General features: G+C 46.7%; 1 long non-coding RNA gene across 2 annotated transcripts in view; it reads right to left on the bottom strand.

Annotated features, from left to right (window-relative positions):
- Window positions 1–18,870, bottom strand: part of LOC125297510 — a 147,214-nt gene that overhangs the window by 11,629 nt on the left and 116,715 nt on the right. Inside the window, exon 3 of one of the 2 annotated variants that reach the window (XR_007194069.1) lies at window positions 9,677–9,765. The exons of the other annotated variant lie outside the window; for it this stretch is intronic. This is a non-coding gene — a long non-coding RNA (uncharacterized LOC125297510). Of the gene's footprint in view, window positions 1–9,676; window positions 9,766–18,870 lie in introns of those variants that run through there. 2 annotated transcript variants of the gene reach the window in all.

Below are 18,870 nucleotides of genomic sequence, written 5' to 3'. Positions count from 1 at the left end.
TTCCTCCTCCTCCTCCGCCTCTTCTTCCTTCTCCTCTTCCTCCCCTCCTCCTCCGCCTCTTCTTCCTCCTCCTCCTCCGCCTCTTCTTCCTTCTCCTCTTCCTCCTCTGCTCGCCCCCTCTACTGAATAGCCACTCATGGAAAAAGGGTGTCAACGAGCCCCTATGATTAGGGTCAGCAGAGGAGTTCTGTTGAGGCAACGCAGCCCCTCCCTGCCCTCTCCGTTCTGTTCGCGCTTCGTGTTCTCGATACGTATGAAAAGGTGTGCACGCCCGAGCGTGGCAAAATTCATTTTTCGCCCGACCATGTCTGTGCGTGTCTGATTCCCTTCGCCTTTCTGCCTCGCGTACACAGACGAATTAGGTGACATGTTATACCCGGGAGCCAGTAATGCCAATCAGGACACTCACACGCACGCACACACACACACACACACACACACACACACACACACACACACACACACACACACACACACACAGACCATAACCGTGACCGTGACCGTGACAATCTGCCGCCTTTCTCAGAACAGCCTCTCCTTCACCTCTCTCCCACACACAAAAGACATGACACACTTTACCCAGAGGTCTGTGTGTGTGTGTGTGTGTGTGTGTGTGAGTGTGTGACGCTATGCCTGACAGACTTGTTCCCATTGTATCATGGGTCTTGACAGAGGTGACAGGATTTCCAGTGCTTTGGACAGGCTGCATGCCCTCTCTCTCTCTCTCTGGTGCTGCCCTGAGTGATCACACACACACACACACACACACACACACACACACAGTGCGAGTGTCTTGAGTGAGGGCCTCCATTGCCATTAGGAAGTTCTCCTGTTGCTCTGAGCCTCATTGGTTGTGAGCACAGATCGGGCGAGGACGCACTGCCGCTGCCTCCACTTGCTGGGATGATGCTCCTATTGGGCGCCTGCCCTGAGCCCCCCAGCCTGTCATGTGTGAGTTGCTTGTGATTGGGTTCGCTTGGTACACCTCAAGCCGGTGTGCGGTGAGCGTGCTGGCGCACTACTCCACTTGCACACTTGCACACTTGCAAACTTGTACACTTTACAACTGGTGTTGTCCTGAAACACAACACTTCTGCTGCTCTTACATAACTTGCACCACTATGCCACTTTCTTCTTACTTAGGTCAAACAGAACTACCCAAGCCTTTTATTGGCCTGAATTTGCACTAGTATTTTTATTGACTGTCTATGCACAATTTCAACCACATTTTGCTGCTCTTATTTTTCATTATTATATGTGCCCTCTTATTTACTTATTTACTTACTTTTTTGTTTTACTTGAATGTTATGTTTGTCTGTGGACCTAAATTGGTAAAATATGTCTTGTCTTCGATCTCTTTGTATGTCTGGAACATGTGAAGAAATTGACAATACAGCTGACTTTGACTTTGACTTTGACTTTGATAATGGCTGCCGTGCATCACCCAGGTGGAGGCTACACATTGGTGGTGGTTAGTGAGGATCTCCCTTCACTGTGAAATGCTTTTGGGTGCCTTGATAAAGTGCTATGGAAATGCAGGTTGTAACTGTTGTAAAAGTGAGGGGTATGATTAAGATGAGGGGGAGAGAGTGTGAAGGAGAGAGAGAGAGAGAGAGAGAGAGGAAGAGAGGAAGGGAGCGAGTGGGATTCTTTGCATAACAAAGCCATCATCCTCTCACTCTTCAACTCCACAAGCTCCTTCACTCTTCCTCCCCCCATCGGATACTACATCCACCCATCCACCTCTCCTCTGTCTATCAGTCGCTCTCTACCTCCTTTACTCCACATCCCCCACCCTCCGGCCTGCTTTCAGCTTCCACTCCTCCTCTCTCTCTCTCTCTCTCTCTCTCTCTCTCTCTCTCTGCCAAAATCCTTTCCCAGCCTCTCTCTTGCTCCTTCTCTTTCTCTTTTTTCTCTTTTTCTTAACTCTAATGTTCCCCCCTCTCGTTCTCTCTTTCACTCTTTATCTCCTTCCGCTCATCCTCAACCCCCTCTCTCTCTCTGTGTGCAGGCAGCATGCTGATGAGGGAGGTGAGTCAGAGGCTGGGCAGGAGGGATCTGCTGCAGCAGACTGATCTGGAGGCAGATACTGTAGGAGTGGCAGCCAGCCAGCAGGGAATCTCGCACCAACCCTCACTCTCTCTCCTACTCACTCACTCCTTATCCCCTTTCTCTCTCATTCCTTCTCTCTCTCCCCCTCCCTCTCTGAGAGTACTTTATATATCCAAACCCCCCTCCCCCCACCACCACACACACATACTGAACACACACACACATGCATACACATACACTGTCTCCAGTGAACCCTCCTTCATCCTCACCACCATCTCCACCCCCACCCTCTCTCTCTCTCTCTTTCTCTCTCTCTCTCTCTCTCTCTCTCTCTCTCTCTCTCTCTCTCTCTCTCTCTCTCTCCCTCTCTCTGGGGGTTATAATAATAGGGAGTTCTGGGTATAGTCCTGTGGAGAGTATAGCACAGCCCATTTCTCATGGCTGGACGACTGCTGTGTGTCCCTCGCGCTCCGCTCCCTTCTCCTCTCCTCCACCCCTCTCTCCCTCCCTCCCTCCCTCCCTCCAGCGGCGCCTTCCATTCATCCGTTCATCTACTGTATTACTCCGCAGCCCTCCGGCCCCATGGCCACCCATCGGTCATCGCTCTGTCTGTCGGAGGGCTCATTAGCACGGCTCCATCTCCACACAGACCCGTCCAGCCACGTCCATCTCTGTCTCATGTGACAGACGCTAATACCTCCCCATTCCTCATGTCTCACGACCGAGCTCACCGGTCGTACTGTATATGCGTCTCTTCCGTGAGGTGTAAAGGCATGTTTTCTTTTGGTCCCCTATGGGGACTTGCACAGTGATGTGACACATAATTTTTTGCATCAGCCAAAAGTTGTTTTCACATTGTTTTTTTGTGTTATTTTTACAGACACAAACAATTTAAATGTCCCCAGTGATCTGATGAACTCCCAAGTTGCCAAAGAGTGCACATTTCTACAACCAAGCAATACAAACAACCACATAACACATAACAACCAAGCAATAAAACACCATTAATGTAATCTTAATGTACTGACATTTCAGGTGGGTGCCATTTATATTTTAGTGCCGTACAGATCCCAGAATATTATAGTCTAATGCACACATTCCACAAACAAGGTAGTTAAAACACCTGAGCCTGGAGACAAATAAAGCGCCTTTGTACAAGAGCACACTATCTAATAAGTGGAAGGTCTCATCTGTAATCTATAACAGCAGTCACATGCTTTACGATTCCACACCCAGAGCTGAAGTCTTTTTAATTAAATAAATCCTTGCTTGATCCACGTGATTCACACACACACGACTTTTAATTACCGCCTTGTCTAAGCCAAAGTGTCTTAAACTGTGAGCAGTACTCTGGAAGAGAGCGTGCATTCATTGACATTCATATGGCCACAGTGCATGCATAATGGATTGCAAATGGCAGGCAACACCAGTGAAATCCGGCTAAGTCTCCCCCAGTATGTCTTTGTGTTCAGGCCTATCCAGCCATGGCGGAACACATAATTGGAGATATTTGCCGCCGCGTGTTGATGACAGTCACGTGACACGAGACCCTCCCCCACCCATCCACCCCCTTAACAGCCTCATGCGCGTGTCGTTCTGCTCGATTCGAAACGTGCAAACCCAATTATCGGAGTCATCAGCATCTGCAGGAGCGCACAGGCCTCATTTACGTTCCATTGATGTTTGTTTAAAACCAGTCACTCAAAGAGAGTGTATACTGACACACACCACCACCATGGGAACCCCTGTCAGAGGGCCCCGTGACGGGTTATGAGTTATAAGTGTATGCGCACGTGTCTGCTGGTTGCTGGATCTATATTGCCTGAGTCTATCATGCAGTTCAGTAATGGAGAGGCTCATCAAACTCCTATTAGACCCAGCACAGGCTTCGGAGTGTGGAGAGGTGGAGGCAGCTGCTACCATGGAGACATCAGTGGCTGTCACACTGTCACAAGCTCTCTCATCAAAGTTCCTCATCTGACGCGTGCCACTTCAATCTGGACTCATGGATCTGGAGTGCGTTTCCCGTACAACTACGGAGGTTAGCTCCTTACTAACATGGTACGGGGTCATTCCTATGTTCCCCAGGTCCTATGTTCCCCGGGTCCTATGTTACCTGCTTGGGGTTAGGGTTAGGTTTAGGGGCCAATGTTCCCTGGTCCCATACAAAGCGGAGAACATAGGACCCGGGGAACATAGATACGCTCCCCATTGTACGATGCATCGTTCAACTACAGGTTCGTGTAAGGTCCTCGCAATGTTTTTGGAAAGAGTTGAGGTTTGTGTGAGGTGAAGGAGGTGGTTAGACTCCGAATTCAGTAAGACAGACATTAGGCTTCTAAAAGCAGAGGCCAAGTGATAGATTATTGTCACCTTATGTCTGATATACTGAGCACTTTAATGCTTTTTAAAAGATGCCAGACGTAGTGCTACTCAAAAAAGTTTTACCAACTACTCTCCTTACAACACAAAGGCAGTCTGCCTTGAGCAGAGACAGTTGGGGGGGGGGTTGGTCTTTTATCCTCCTTACTATCATCACCACGGAAACACATCAGAATTGCCAGGTGCCTATGATGATAGTCTCCTTCCCTACCTGTGTCTCTGCTCGCCTACAGCTCACAACAAACACGGGCCATAATAATTAATCATCAGAAGTCCAGGCGCTGTAGCAGCAAGGGCTCATAAACAGCAAGGACAAAGTGCTCTCCCAAAAGATACCAGTGCATTACCCGGCTATTGCAAAAGCCGTAAATCTGGAGACACTTCCTCTACCACCCCACTGAGTTAAGCACGCTCGAAACAAGCACAAATGAAAGCGATGTCTCCTTTAATGTGCATGGGCAGGCTAAGAGTTTCATTCTATCTGCTTTTCAGATAATGTGTGTGTGTGTGTGTGTGTATGTGGTGACTTCCAAGGAGAACCGGCTAGCGCCAACACTGATTAACGTTGTCTTTCTCTCTCACACCATACTTGCATATGTCTCTCTCACTCCATTCACTTCAGCTTTGCAGAAGAGCTAGAAGCTACAGTAACATACAAACTAAGGACTGATGGAGAGAGCTATTGCTTACAATGCTAAGAGCTTTTGCACAACATATTTATGTTTGTTTTGAATCATCTCTCATGATGCAGGTACAGTATATCTCAGAATCGCTCACTAAACCACATCTAAAATGACACGTCGGCAGCATTACCCCAATTGCAAAAGCCGCAAAGATTGCACACTGTGCCTTTAAAGCACTAGGAAACAGCATGCAAAGCAAAAACAATTTCAGTAATGGCAGTGAACGCCGTGCAAGTGCTTCCATGTTTTTAGTCTCATACTGCTTGTCATCATTTTACATCTGTTACTAATAACAAGTGAACAAACTGGCATGTGGGACATTCAGAGATGTTTACAAGTGCCTTCTAATATGCACACTACACAGCTCTCTGCTGGCATGGTTTCTGACTGACTTCCATATCCTGGATCACAGTTGGCTACCAAACACCCTTTAATATCCATTTAAACTAAGCTACCAAACACCCTTTAATATCCATTTAAACTAAGCGGCCACATAAAGCGAAGCAAACTCTACCCAGGATGGAGGGCGGTATACTGGCCCAAGCTAGCCTGGGTGTTCCCATGCTGCCTTGCGCGCGATTTGATTCACGCTGCTAAGGCAGCCTGGAGACCATGGAGCAAATTTTCGCCTGAGATAGGGAACCAATCACAGAACAGGTGGGAAAGCAAGACGATGATGAGCTATGCACAGACACATTTGATAGACATCCGTGGCACCCAATAAACGGATCTGGGCATTTTTTTCCAAATACGAGAAAATGAACGTTTGGTTCCCAGACCACGTCTCATTGAGAAGTGGTGGCGCTAGCCAGGCTATTTTATGAGAGAAATTAGGAAAATGGCTTCTCAGAACCAGATTGCCACTGGTGAATAAAGTGCTATGTTATTGTCAGTAATGTCCAAAAGGCTAGTGCAGACACTTAATAAATTGTCATTTATAACATTTCTATTTTCATACTATCAAAGTGTCCTCACTGATTATATTATTGATTTAGAAAAGTACTTAATATTCTTTCTTTATTGTTTTGTGTTCCATTCTGGGTATGATGTATTACTCTGTGCCACTTAAGAGTGGTGTTGAGGCAGGTACAATGTATAATATACGGGGACAACTGTTTCCCTTTCCCTGTTCACCCAGTAGGCATGGCTATGGTTCATGTATAGTAGCTGCTGCAGCTTTAGGGAGATAGGATGCTATTTTCTCTCTCCTCCACACACGGGTTTCTGAAGGCCTATTTTCATTGTGCCACAGTGATTAATGCCACCACTGCACAAGAAGAATACCTTCACCTGAAGGATAGTCCTCTTTCAAAGGCCTCTCTCGGAGTGGGAGAGAGAGAATTCCGGGTATTTCTCACACCTCTCCCCTCCCCTCCTCTCCTCTCCACCTTTCTTCTCTCCTCTCCTCTCCTTCCACCTCTTCTCTCCTCTCCTCTCCGGTGTAGGGGTGTCAGGGGCAAATTAAGAGTAAAAGTGGTGTCTCTCTCCCTCAGCTCCCAAGTGCTTGACATTTTAATCTGCGTTTCTCTCACCTGCATGCTCTGACCTTCTTCCTTAAAGGCAGCCGTATTCATTTCCACCTCTCTCCTTGACTTGCCGCCGCCACTCTCTCTCTCTCTCTCTCTCTCTCTCTCTCTCCTCTCATTCTGTTCCATCAGCTCCATCTCTCTCACTCTCATTCTGTTCCATTCAGCTCCATCTCCCTCACTCTTTTCTTTCTGTTGTCTCCTCTCTCTGTCTCTCTCTCTCTCTCTCTCTCTCTCATTTTCTCCTTTTGTCTCCCCTCTCTCTTCTACTCACTTTCACAATCTCCCTTTTTTCCTGGCATTTTCCTCCAGCAGGTGTTGACATTTTAAACTGTCACTCTGGGTACCCCACACTTTTAACTCTTCCACATCTCTCTCTGTCCTCTCTCTCTCTTCTCTCTCTCTCTCCCTCTCTCTCCTCTCTGATATGCTGTCCTTTGTTCTTCTGTCCCAACACTACCCCTGGTGTTTAACTCTCTGCCGCTCTTACCTGATGAGCCTCGTCACACACACACACACACTTCCCCTTCTGCCTCTGACACTTCACATTGCCCCTGTTGCCTTCCTCTCAAAAACTCTGTGCCACATCCATCACATTACTGTTGTATGGCAAACATGTTTACTTGTTTGTTGCTTTTTGGGGGGCCTCTGTGAACTTGGTCCTGTTCAAAGGCTGGAAGTGGTGCATGCACATTGATCTGTTAGTTTGATAAGACTCTGTAAATGTCCACTACCTCCAATTGCCTCATAAATACTCTACAATACACAGCAGGCTCACAAATAGGAGTAGCTGTCTCTATACATTAATATGCTCATATCTCTCTCTTGCCAATATTATATCTTTATCTCTTTCATGCTGTCTCTTCATCTCTCTCTCTCTCCCATATGATCTCTTTGTATCTCTCCCATGCTCTCTCTTCATCTCTCTCTCTCTCTGTCTCTCTCTTCATCTCTTTCTCTCTCTTCATCTCTTTCTCTCTCTCTCTCTCTCTCTCTCTCTCTCTCTCTCTCTCTGTGGAAATCATGGCCCTGCTGTGGTCAGCTGGCTCTGACCAACACCTCCCACTCCAGCGGTGCAGAACACAGTGGACCAGGAGGGGGGACGGACGCGTGTCGGATCCGCCACCACGGCTTAAAACAAACAGCTAACCAGCGCCAGCACCTCCCACACTACAGGCCCTGGCACTTCCTGCCTCTTGTTGTTTTGTTTTTCTTATTTTCTTTTGAGTGTGTTTTGTTTTGCTTTTACTCTGCAGATGGAGAGAGTGAGGGGAGTGGTGTGGGGGTGGTATGTTTGGCCTACTGCTCGAATGCTCGAAAACTAGGACAGGCTCTGACTGCAGGCACTGGAGAAGGGGAAAAATGAAGTGGAAAAAAAATGATGTGGGGGGGAAAAAAAGAACAAGAACAAAACAACAAAAAGACCCAAATCAGAGGCTAAATAAAACAAAGCAAATGCCAGGGGTCGGGGGGAGAGAGAGAGAGAGAGGGATGGAGGGGTGGAGGGGAGCAATAAAGATGGAAGAGAGGTAACGAGAGAGAGGCTTCTGGCTTCTTCTCCATGGAGGTCTGGATTTGGTGTCTTTCTTTCCCTCTCACCGAGCTGAAGTGAGCTGTCTGCTGTCTATACTGACCTCAGTCTCTCCTCACAGCGGGAGCCCTCCTGCTACGTGCCTAAATGACTCTCTCTCCCAGCATGCCTTGCCCTCGGAGGAGAGGATCAAGTGGTGTGGAGTTGTTGTTTGAGGTTGGTGGGTGGTGGGATGTAGGGGAAATAGGGAACTGTAGTTTCTTCTTTAGTGTTTTATATCGGTTACAACTGTTTTTTCTCCCCAAAAAAAGGAGAAAGAGAGAAAAGATGCAACCGTTTGCCTAAACGTGAAAGCCACATGATTGGGAAATGCAATAAGATGAAAAATGTATGACAAGAGATGATTTGCCCTTTTTTTTTGGTTTTCCGGTTTTCTGATGACTTGAAAAATCATGGATGACCTCATGAATATATTCAAGGGAGCTTCAAGAGTGACAAAAGATGAGTCCAAATGCTCATCACACACCAAACACAGTCAGCCTTTGAAAATGAGTTATTGAGCACACAAAAGATTCCAAATGATGCATTTGGATGTGCCACTTGGACGTGTTTTTCCTTGTTCTACTCCTGGAATAGGCTGACAATTCTTTGGAGCAACTAAACATAGAAATCTAGTCAAGAACAAAAACAAAATCTGTATCATGCTTTCCATTATGCTGTCCACCCTCCCCTTTTTTTCAATTCAATTTCTAATCACTGCCTTTCTCATCAACAGATTCATCAGAGCAACTGGCACAGACACATCCACGGGACGATGATCTTGGACGAGACATTTCTGGCACATTCCATTGCCATTTTGCCGCAGCCACGGTGGTTGATTTGCCTTTGAATGCCAGACTTGACGAACGGAAAAGCCCTCGTCGGGCCGACTCCTTTGCCAGTCTTTCAGGAGCCCCTGAGGGCCTAGAAGTCGTGCAGGCGACATTTCAGACTGGTGTTAATTAAAGCTGCTCGTGAGCTAAAGGCTGGTGGTTGCGGCGGAGTGTTAGTGCGAGGGTGTGTGTGTGTGTGTGGGGTGCTGTGGTTGTGAAGTAGGGATCTATGAATAGAAATGCACTAATGGCAGCTCTCAAAATGAAGAGAACTTGCGTTGAAAGCATTTCTCCGGCGTTGTCTATTAAAGCAGGCGTAATTGCTGAGAGCAGGTGTATTTTCTTTTTTTTTATTTTACATCTTTCTTCTTCTGTATTGGTGTTATGCTGTCTCTTTCTCTCTGTTTCATCTGTTTTTTTTTTCTTTCTGGCACTTTTTTTTCTCTTCTCTTCTCTCTCTACTATTACTTCAATTCACTCTCTCTTCCTGTCTCCTCAATCTCCCTCTTGCTACTCCATCTCATCTCTCGCTCTGTCTTTCTACTCTCTCTGAGGAGGAGAGCGAACACCACCTTTGGTTATTTCTCACACAGGGGACTCGCAGCTGTCCACCTGGCTGAACTGCGGCACGGTGAGAGACGTGGCCCTCCACCCGGAGACCTGACCTGTGCTGTCCAGTCCACTGCGGAGGTGAGAAAGCAAAGAACGCCAGACAAGATCTGGAGGGGGAAATAAAAACAACAAACAAAAAACTGGGTGTGACAACTAGAGGACTGAACCTAGAGCTGCAGAAGAAAGAAGAGGACAGACTGCTTTTTCTGCTGCTGTATAAAATATGAGACCAAGATGAGAAGAGAATGAGAAAAGAAGAGAAGAGACGAGAAGAGAAGTTTTTTGTGCTGCTGTATAAAATATAATGAGCAGAGATGTAAAAGTCCGGCTTCAGAAAGTAAAAGTCCTGCCATGTATTGTTTCTAACTGTGCACTTAACAGATGTGATTTCAGTAATTAGCTGATTTACCTGGCTTAAGAATTGTGCTAATTAGAATCAACTGATTAAGTGAATGGTTGGAGGGACATCTACTTTCTGAAGCCAAATGTTTACACCTCTGATAATGAGACAGAGAAGAGAAGAGAAGAAGAGAAGAGATGAGAAGAGAAGAGAAGAGAAGAGAAGAGAAGAGAAGAGATGAGACTAGATGAGAAGAGATGAAAAGAGACTAAGAGAAGAGAAGATAATAAATAATAATAATAATATGTTTATTTTATATAGCGCTCAAACCCAAGGTCGCTTTACATAGTAGGAAGGCAGGGAAACACAATAACAAACAAACAAACAATACAACAGAGACAAAGGCAGGGAAACACAATAACAAACAAACAAAACAATACAACAAAGACAAGTTATCTGTATGGACCTATGTGTTGGGTGTGGAGGAGAAGTGATCATTAAACAGAAAGGTCTTGAGATGTGTTTTGAAGAAAGGAAGAGAAGGACAGGCACGAAGAGATTGGGGGAGGGAGTTCCAGAGTTTGGGGGCCAAGGCACTGAAGGACCTGCCACCCAGGGTGGAGAGTCTGGAGCGGGAGATAGCCAAGAGGTTTTGGTCAGAGGATCTGAGTGAGCGGGAAGGAGCGTAAGGGGTCAGGAGGTCGCAGATGTAGGGGGGAGCAAGGTTGTGGAGGGCTTTGAAGGTGAGTAGTAGTACTTTGTAGAAGAGAACAGAAGAGACTAGATGAGAAGAGAAGAATTGAGACTAAAAGAGAATTGATAAGACTAGAAGAGAACAGATGAGAAGAGAAGAGACTAAAAGAGAAGAGATAAGACTAAAAGAGAAGAGATGAGATGAGAAGAAAAGAAATGAGAAGAGAAGAGACTAAGATAAGAGAAGAGACTAGAAGAGAAGAGATGAAAAGAGACTAAAAGAAGAGAAGAGACAAGAAGAGACCTCTGTAGGGAAACTCACTATGGTGTTTACAAAAGTACAGCTACCCAGTGCGCTGCTAATAGCATGTCCTGCCATGCTGTTTTGAGTGGGTACGCGTCGAACCAATAACAAAGAGTAAACAGCCTCTTGATTGTGTTCACAACGCTGTCACTTCAGCAGATGATGATAGTAGGAAGGCACTCGACACTGAAGGAATATTCATTATGTAAATTACAACTGCCAAGATGAAGAGAGAGAGAAAGAAAGAGAGAGAGAGAGTCCAGTACATATTGGTGAGAGATAGTGAGATTAGCTACTGTGAATTTGATTGGAAGGTGGGGATGATTGTCAAATAGACTGCTCTGAAATGTAAAAAAAGCTGAGATGGAGATGCTGGCAGGTGTTCTTTTTGCCAGAACAAAAGCGCGGAGGGGGGTGGGTGGTTGTTATTGAGAGGTTTAATCATGCGAGGGTTTTGAAATGCACTTGAGTGAGGAGTGCATCTCTTCACGCATTGCTACGCTGTCCGTAAACATCTGTATAAATCTTCTTAGAAGCATACCCTGGGAACAGTCAATCGGGGGTATTCATGTGTGTGTGTGTGTGTGTATGTTATGTGTCTCAGCTCACATGCAGAGAAGAGCAACGAAAAGAAATCACCATACTGCCTGATTTGTGTTTTCCTCAATTCCTATTCAAGATGGTTGAATACAGCTGACGATGGTGGTGGTAGTGGTGGTGGTGGAGGTGCGGGGGGCTCTTTTGCAAATTGGAGAGGCTTGTCACGTCGCGTGGTCGTTCCATGGAGGCTTACCGTCCGAATGAAGATTAATTGTGTGGGTTTGTCATCCCAACCTGGCCCAGGATAATGCTGTCTGTGAATACTGAACACCACCAGCCAGGTATGCCACCCAGTGACATATCAATATGCCGGGCACAATGGGGGGCAAACGTGTTAGCAAAATCAGTATGGGCGAACACTAAGCCCTTTTGGTGTGGCTAGGGCAAACGGCGAAGTGGTGTCTGCCCGGAAGTCCACCCAGATATGGGGGGTCCGTTTGTCCAGGCAGTTTGGCTAACGATGAAAATATTAAGGTCTAGTAGGTTAATGTGCATTTGCTACATCACTGACATTCATTAGCATAGCCACTTGGTTCCAGTGTTGTGTTAAATAGAAATAAATCTGCTGCGGAATTACGTGAGGCAATTCTGGGAGACCATAAATGACATTCTACTGGAAGGCATTCTACTTCCAATTACATTCCAATTTAGCCATTTCTGCTTCCATCCAAAGCAACTTAATGGTAAGGTCTGCCTTTTTTAAGAGTCCATAAGCCATGCTGTGTGAGAATGACAGCGCTAATGCTAACGCTAGCACCTATTTATACCCACAGTGCCCTGGTGAGGTGTTCCCATGTGATTCACATCAGAGAAAGAGGAAGAGAGGAGGTGTATGTGTGTGTGTGTGTGTGTGTGTGTGTGTCTGTGTGTGTGTGAGTGTGAATGGCATCGTCTCTTTTGTGCTGATTGAATAATGACAGGCCATTCTGGGGACAGCACGCTTCATACAGCACACACACACACACACACACACACACACACACACACACATTGCAGACACATACACATAAGTGAAGAGTGAGGAGGAGTCATTAGTGAGCACTACTAGTGAGTCCTTGACTCCAGGTGCTCAAAAGCTTCCCATCACGCCGTAATCACGGCCATTCAGCTCCCTGCCCAGGTGACTGACACAGCAGAAAGAGAGAGGGAGAAAGAGGGGAGAGAGAGAGAGAGAGAGAGAGAGAGGGAGAAAGCTAGAATGAGGTTGCTGGGGGTTGAGCTGGTCATGTACCAGCCACTCATCTCTCCCAAGGGAGAGTGTGTGTGTGTGTGTGTGTGTGTGTGTGTGTGTGTGTGTGTGTGTGTGTGTGTGTGTGTGTGTGTGTGTGTGTGTGTGTGTGTGTGTGTGTGTTTGCTGCTGTGGATCTCTGTGTAGAATGTGAGAAAATGGGAGGCCACACAGCCTCCATTGACTCTGTCACCGGTCTGATCTCCCAGGTGGTCAAGGGTTGTCTGGAGAGGCCGAGAGCGAAACTGAAAGTCTGAAAGCCATGTCTAGGCGCCCCTCTCATCCTTCATTAGATTAGATTAGATTAGATTAGATTAGATTAGATTCAACTTTATTGTCATTGTGCATAATACAAGTACAGAGACAACGAAATGCAGTTTTTCATGTGGTTCACCCTGATCCAGGGTTTATGAAAAATAAATGTTATTGCAAAGGTACTGCTGTTGCAGTGTAGGTAGATAAATACTGAAGGAGAAATTGAAAAAGTGACTGACTGGTACACTTCAAATGAAGCATGCGTGGCTGAGACACCATTTTGAGAATGTTTGTCTAATTTCAAGGGAAATTATTCTCCGCTCCAAGAGAGTAATCAACTTTACTGAGGAAATTGGCTGCACTTGATCCATTTGCCCTATTTGTCCACATGGAGTTGACTCCAAAGGGTTAGGGGCGAGATGACATCAGGACCAGGACGTGACCGGTAGAGTTAGCTGGCTGTTAGTTGTGACTTGCGGCTTGTTGACAGGTATTACAATACACTGCATGAACTATCCATTAGCAGAATATTTGTAGCGTTCTGATATCTTCATATATTAGATTGTTCGAATCTCTTTGATACTGACTGCATGCTGACTGCATACTGTAGTCCTATGTGTGGTGAATTCATATCTGGTTATTCCCATCTCTGAGGCCGGGCGTGTCGATAAGGAGGAGGACTGTGTCTAGTGGGGAGGGGGGGTGCAGGTTGTTGGCAATGGGGTGGGTGGTGTATGGTGGAGGAGTGTAAGCCCAGTTAGTGGCCCTGCGAGAGCCTGCGGAGAAGGAGAGGGGGTGAGGGAGGGGGGTGTGTGTGGAAGATGTGAGTGGGAGCCTAGCAGGGGAGCTGGCACGAGTACCTTTCTCTCAGGCTGTCAGCAGCTGTCATTTCATGCCAGTGAAACCCCCCACTGTCACTCTCTGTTTGCCCTTCTCCCTACTGTACCTTACTCTCACGGTTGCTTTTTCCAGCTCTTTCTTTTCTTCCTTCTCTCTCTTGCACTCTCTTGCTATTACTCTTTTTTTAATTGTTCTGTTCCTCTGTTTCTTTGGTATTTTTTTTTTTTTTTTTCATGTTTCTTCTTCTCTGTTTTTTTCCCCACCTTCCCCTGTCCGCCACTTCCCCCATCTCTCTGTCTCTCTCTCTCTCTCTCTCTCCATCACACACACACACACACACACACACACACACACTTCCGGGGCCACGGAGCCAGGTGCGGAGAGCGACCATCTTGGTGATGAGCAGGTGCAGTGCAGGGCCCAGTTGTGGCGGCGCGAGCTCTCGGCCTCTAATTACCCATGTTCTCCACTCAAGAGGCGCCGCGCCGGGAGACTGAGCCCTCTTCACCGACACTCTCCGAGCGCGACACCTCCACCTCCACCACCATCTCCACCCGCCTGCTGTTCAACTTTCTCCTCCTCCTCCTCGGCGTCACAGCCACCGAGCTTACAAGAGTAAACTCTTTCTGTGCCGTGCTCAAAGTGTGAGAGAGTCTGCACTTCCTCGAGAGTCTACGATCCCTCAGGGCAAAACCTCCCTCAGCAGTCTTCTCCCTGTGAATACGCTTAGCCACGTTCCCATTAACGCCAGACAGCATTTAAAAAATGCAAACATTAGTATCATTTATGCATGACTGTTGAAACGTCTGGAAGTCACATCCTTTTTTTTTCTTTACACATTCTTTTCAGTGTTAAAGAAAAGTACAATTTCTGTAAGACCATACACGATTACGCCTGTGTCCTGCTTCTGAGAGTGTGTTTTCTGTCTACAATACACCTCCATATGGTAAGTATTCACACTATAAGCTTTGCCCAAGTGCTCTTTGATGCATATAGAAAGGCTTGATGTATTATACAACAACAACAACACGTTACATTTATATAGCGCTCAAAGCGCTTCACAGGGAAGGGGGGACCTCAAAAACCACCATCAATGCGTAGCACCCACCTGGGTGATGCACAGCAGCCATTAAGCGTCAGAACGCTCACCCACCATCAATGCGTAACATCCACCTGGGTGATGCACAGCAGCCATTAAGTGTCAGAACGCTCACCCACCATCAATGCGTAGCACCCACCTGGGTGATGCACAGCAGCCATTAAGCGTCAGAACGCTCACCGCACACCAGCTTGAGGTGAGGTAGTGAATGAAGACAATTATGCATCAATCAAAGTTGTTTTTCCCCCTGCTGTACACAATCTCTTTGTTGACGACGTCTTGGTTAAAAAAACCTTACATATATCTGGCAGTATAACTGGAGTGTTTAGCTGGTAATTGCAGTCCACCTTTGTAGCAGGAACTAAGGGTAATGCCATGTTGCATTAAGGTCTGTGACTGACAGGTAGAACAGACTAATTAATAAATCATTCATTTAAGAAAATCAACTAAAACAAGCTTCATCCATCAGTCAATGTAGTCAAGCTACTTTTTTGAATGGAGAATCCATGCTGTTTCAAAGAGGCCACTTATTAAGTGGTGTGTGTATGTGTGTGTGTGTGTGTGTTGTTGGGGGCTTAGAGAGAGAAATCAGCACATAAAAACCATTCTTCCTGCTATGGCCCCATAGGACACATACTGTAACTGCACCCTAGGATGTTATGCCCAAATTTCAACCAAGTTCTTTCTTAAAGGGGTAGCTCACCCAGAAATAGAACGCCTGCTGGTGTGTCCTCATTCTAACAGAGACAAACAAAAGGAGGGGGACACAGAAGACTGTCTCTCACTTTGAAGAGAAGCCCCTTGTCTGCTCTTTTGAGATGAGTGGCCAATTCCTTCTGGTCACTGACATTTTGTGCAGCATTTGTCGAGCGAAGTCTTCCATGCTTGACTACTGACACGAAATTTTTGGGATGCATTATCGCTTTAGGGCGTCCTGTTGTACACAGACACAGAGACACCAATACCATGAAACAGGCTCAGAAGTCACAAGTCATCATAAGTTGATCTGTTATTTGATTGGCTGTTGAGCTGAAATATCACTAACTGTTCACCTGAACCACAGACTCTATCTTTAAGTCACATGTTGGAACTGGAGTAGAAGAAATGTATATATGTCCAGAACCATTTTGGTCAGATAATCTAAGACGTTTACTCTCTGGGCCAGCAAGGTCTTGCCTTATATCAGCAAGTCCCATCAGTAAGCCAGTGCTGGGCAGCAAGAAGTGGGTCAGAGGTGGATCATAGTCATGTTCTGGCGTGTGTGTCTGTGTGTGTGTGTCTGTGTATGTGTGTGTGTGTGTGTGTGTATGTGTATGTGTGTGTGTGTGTGTGTTTGTGTGTGCGTGTGTGTGTGTATGTGTGCGTGTGTGTGTGTGTGTGTGTGTGTGTGTGTTCGTCTCCGAGAGTGCCGGACTCTGATCTCTCTGGGCTGTGAGGCGGGAGCCTGGAGAGCACTCTCACTCTTGGGCGGAAACCCTGCTGTCCCGATCAGGCAGTGGGTTCCACAAGCTCCTGCTGTTTGAGGGAAATGGACTAACTGGCCCCTCCAAACACACACACACACACACACACACACATCTGTGCACATTCATGAGAGATAGGCTTTCTAGGAGGTGGTGGAGCAGTGGTTGGACCTGGTTTGATACCCAAATATTTGAGGTGAGTCTCTGTCACATTTTATAGCTTTGGAGGAAGCACTCTCTCTCTCTCTCTATCCATCTATCCCTACTTCTCTTTACTGCTTCCCTCCCTCCTCATCCCCCTCTCCTAGCTGTCTATGCTGCTTGTCCTTCACAAAGCAATCTAGCCATCTGCCCCACCACACCTCTCTCTCTCCCTCTCTCTCTCTCTCTTTCTCTCTCTCTCCCTCCCTCCCTCCCCTGCTGCAGTGGTTCTGTGATCCAATTAAACTGCTTCCACTCTCCCAAACTCTCGGCAGTCTAATCTTAGGCCATGGCCGTGCATATTTTCTCGGCCACGTTCCTGCAGGCGAGGTCATGTTTGCCTTGTGTATCTGTGTGTGTGTGTGTGTGTGTGTGTGTGTGTGTGTCTCCTCCTTGCTTGTTACCACTCATTCTGGCACGAGTCGGCCATGTAAATTGCGGGTCGAAAGAGGGGATGAAAGGGGGCATGAATATGGATGGAACACTTCAGAGCTCCACGCTGGTAATGATGCGTTTTTGAAATGCACACGTGATGAAGCCAGGCCACCACCGAGAGAGACAGACGTGGGGCCAGCGGCAATCGCCAAACGCCTCATTGCAGCACACTATTTTGACAGCTTAGCGAGAAGAAAAATAAACTGTAAATACAACACCACCCAGGTAACACTCTTGTTCGTTGTGACGACACTTTTTTTCTCCGCTTCATGTGATTACCAGTGTGTGCCAACACCCCTTGCGGGAAAAGAGATACTATTGTCAGTCTATTCCAGCCAACGGACAAGAGGCAGGAGAGATTTTCAACACCTCCCGGGAGGAGACGTGAAGTGAGATATGAGTTTTTCTCTTTCTACCGTACCATCACAGAGAAGAAGGAACTAATACTCACTGAGTAAGCTTTTCTACTACTGTATCTCCCTTCCTCCATCTCTACACACACACACGCACGCACGCATACGCACACACACACACACACACACACACACACACACACACACACACACACACACACACTGCTGCAATGAGATGAAATTTGGGACATTATTCTACCCTGCTGTTCCACTGTGAATTCCACAGCATCCACAGAACATGATTCCAACTCTAGAGTGTGTGTGTGTGTGTGTGTGTGCCACATTTTTACCACTTCTCGCACCAATGCCAAATATGTTGCTTTAGCCAAAGCCTGGGTCTTTTGTAGCTTTGTAGCCGCGGTGGCAGCGTTCTGGTGACAGGCCGGCGCTTGGTTTGGGGGCTGCCTGAGAGCGCAAGCAGATGGCAAAAGGGGGGATGAGTGTCGCTACGGAAACGGAGGCAGCAAATTAGTTTTCTGTCACCTGCGAAGGGAACGCGGCAGCGCGCGCTGTGGTTACACTGTGACAAGCTCGGAGCCCACCGAGCAGGTGCACCACACACACACACACACACACACACACACACACACACACACACACATATGCGCGCCTGGCCTCGAGCGGGCATAGGGCGACCGTAACTGCTTTGCCCCCAGCCAGAGAGTACAAAAGAAAACAAAGCTCGCAGCTGCACATCATTGGCTGGCACCTGGGCCACTGAGTAGTTGAGTTTGAGTTCGGAAGCTGTGTGTGTGTGTGTGTGTGTGTGTGTGCATGCCTGAGTGTGTGTGTGTGTGTGTGTGTGTGCATGACGTGACCCAAATTCAGTGCATCTGCAGTGCCTGTGTTGTTAGGTTCTGTGCATCACTGAATATGTGAATATGCATCATTTTTATAAAACTGGTGTTGCATTTTATCATCCTAACATTTGCCACATTGCTTGCCTTTTAAAATTCAGAAAACATGTGTGTGTGTGTGTGTGTGTGTGAGAGTGTGTGTGTGTGTGTGAGTGTGTGTGTGTGTGAGTGTGTGTGTGTGTGTGTGTGAGTGTGTGTGTGTGTGTGGTGGAATTAGATCATTTACATACAACAGGGATAATTAGGTGGCACAAGTGTGGCGGATGGACCATTCCACTGAAAGGATCACATGTGTGGAGAGAGGGGTGAGGAATTAAAGTTTTATTTTATTTATTTATTATTTATATTTATTTATAGTTTCACTTATTTTATTTATTTATTCATTTATCTATTCATTTATTTTTAAATGATTTGGAAGGTGCGAAATGAAGAACAAAACCACAGACAGCACTCACATGGCATGACGCAAGGTGTGCATTCAAAG

Source organism: Alosa alosa, chromosome 7 (assembly GCF_017589495.1).
Source record: "Alosa alosa isolate M-15738 ecotype Scorff River chromosome 7, AALO_Geno_1.1, whole genome shotgun sequence".
NCBI classification, from domain to species: domain Eukaryota; kingdom Metazoa; phylum Chordata; class Actinopteri; order Clupeiformes; family Clupeidae; genus Alosa; species Alosa alosa.
This window is presented reverse-complemented; position numbering and strand designations above follow the sequence as displayed.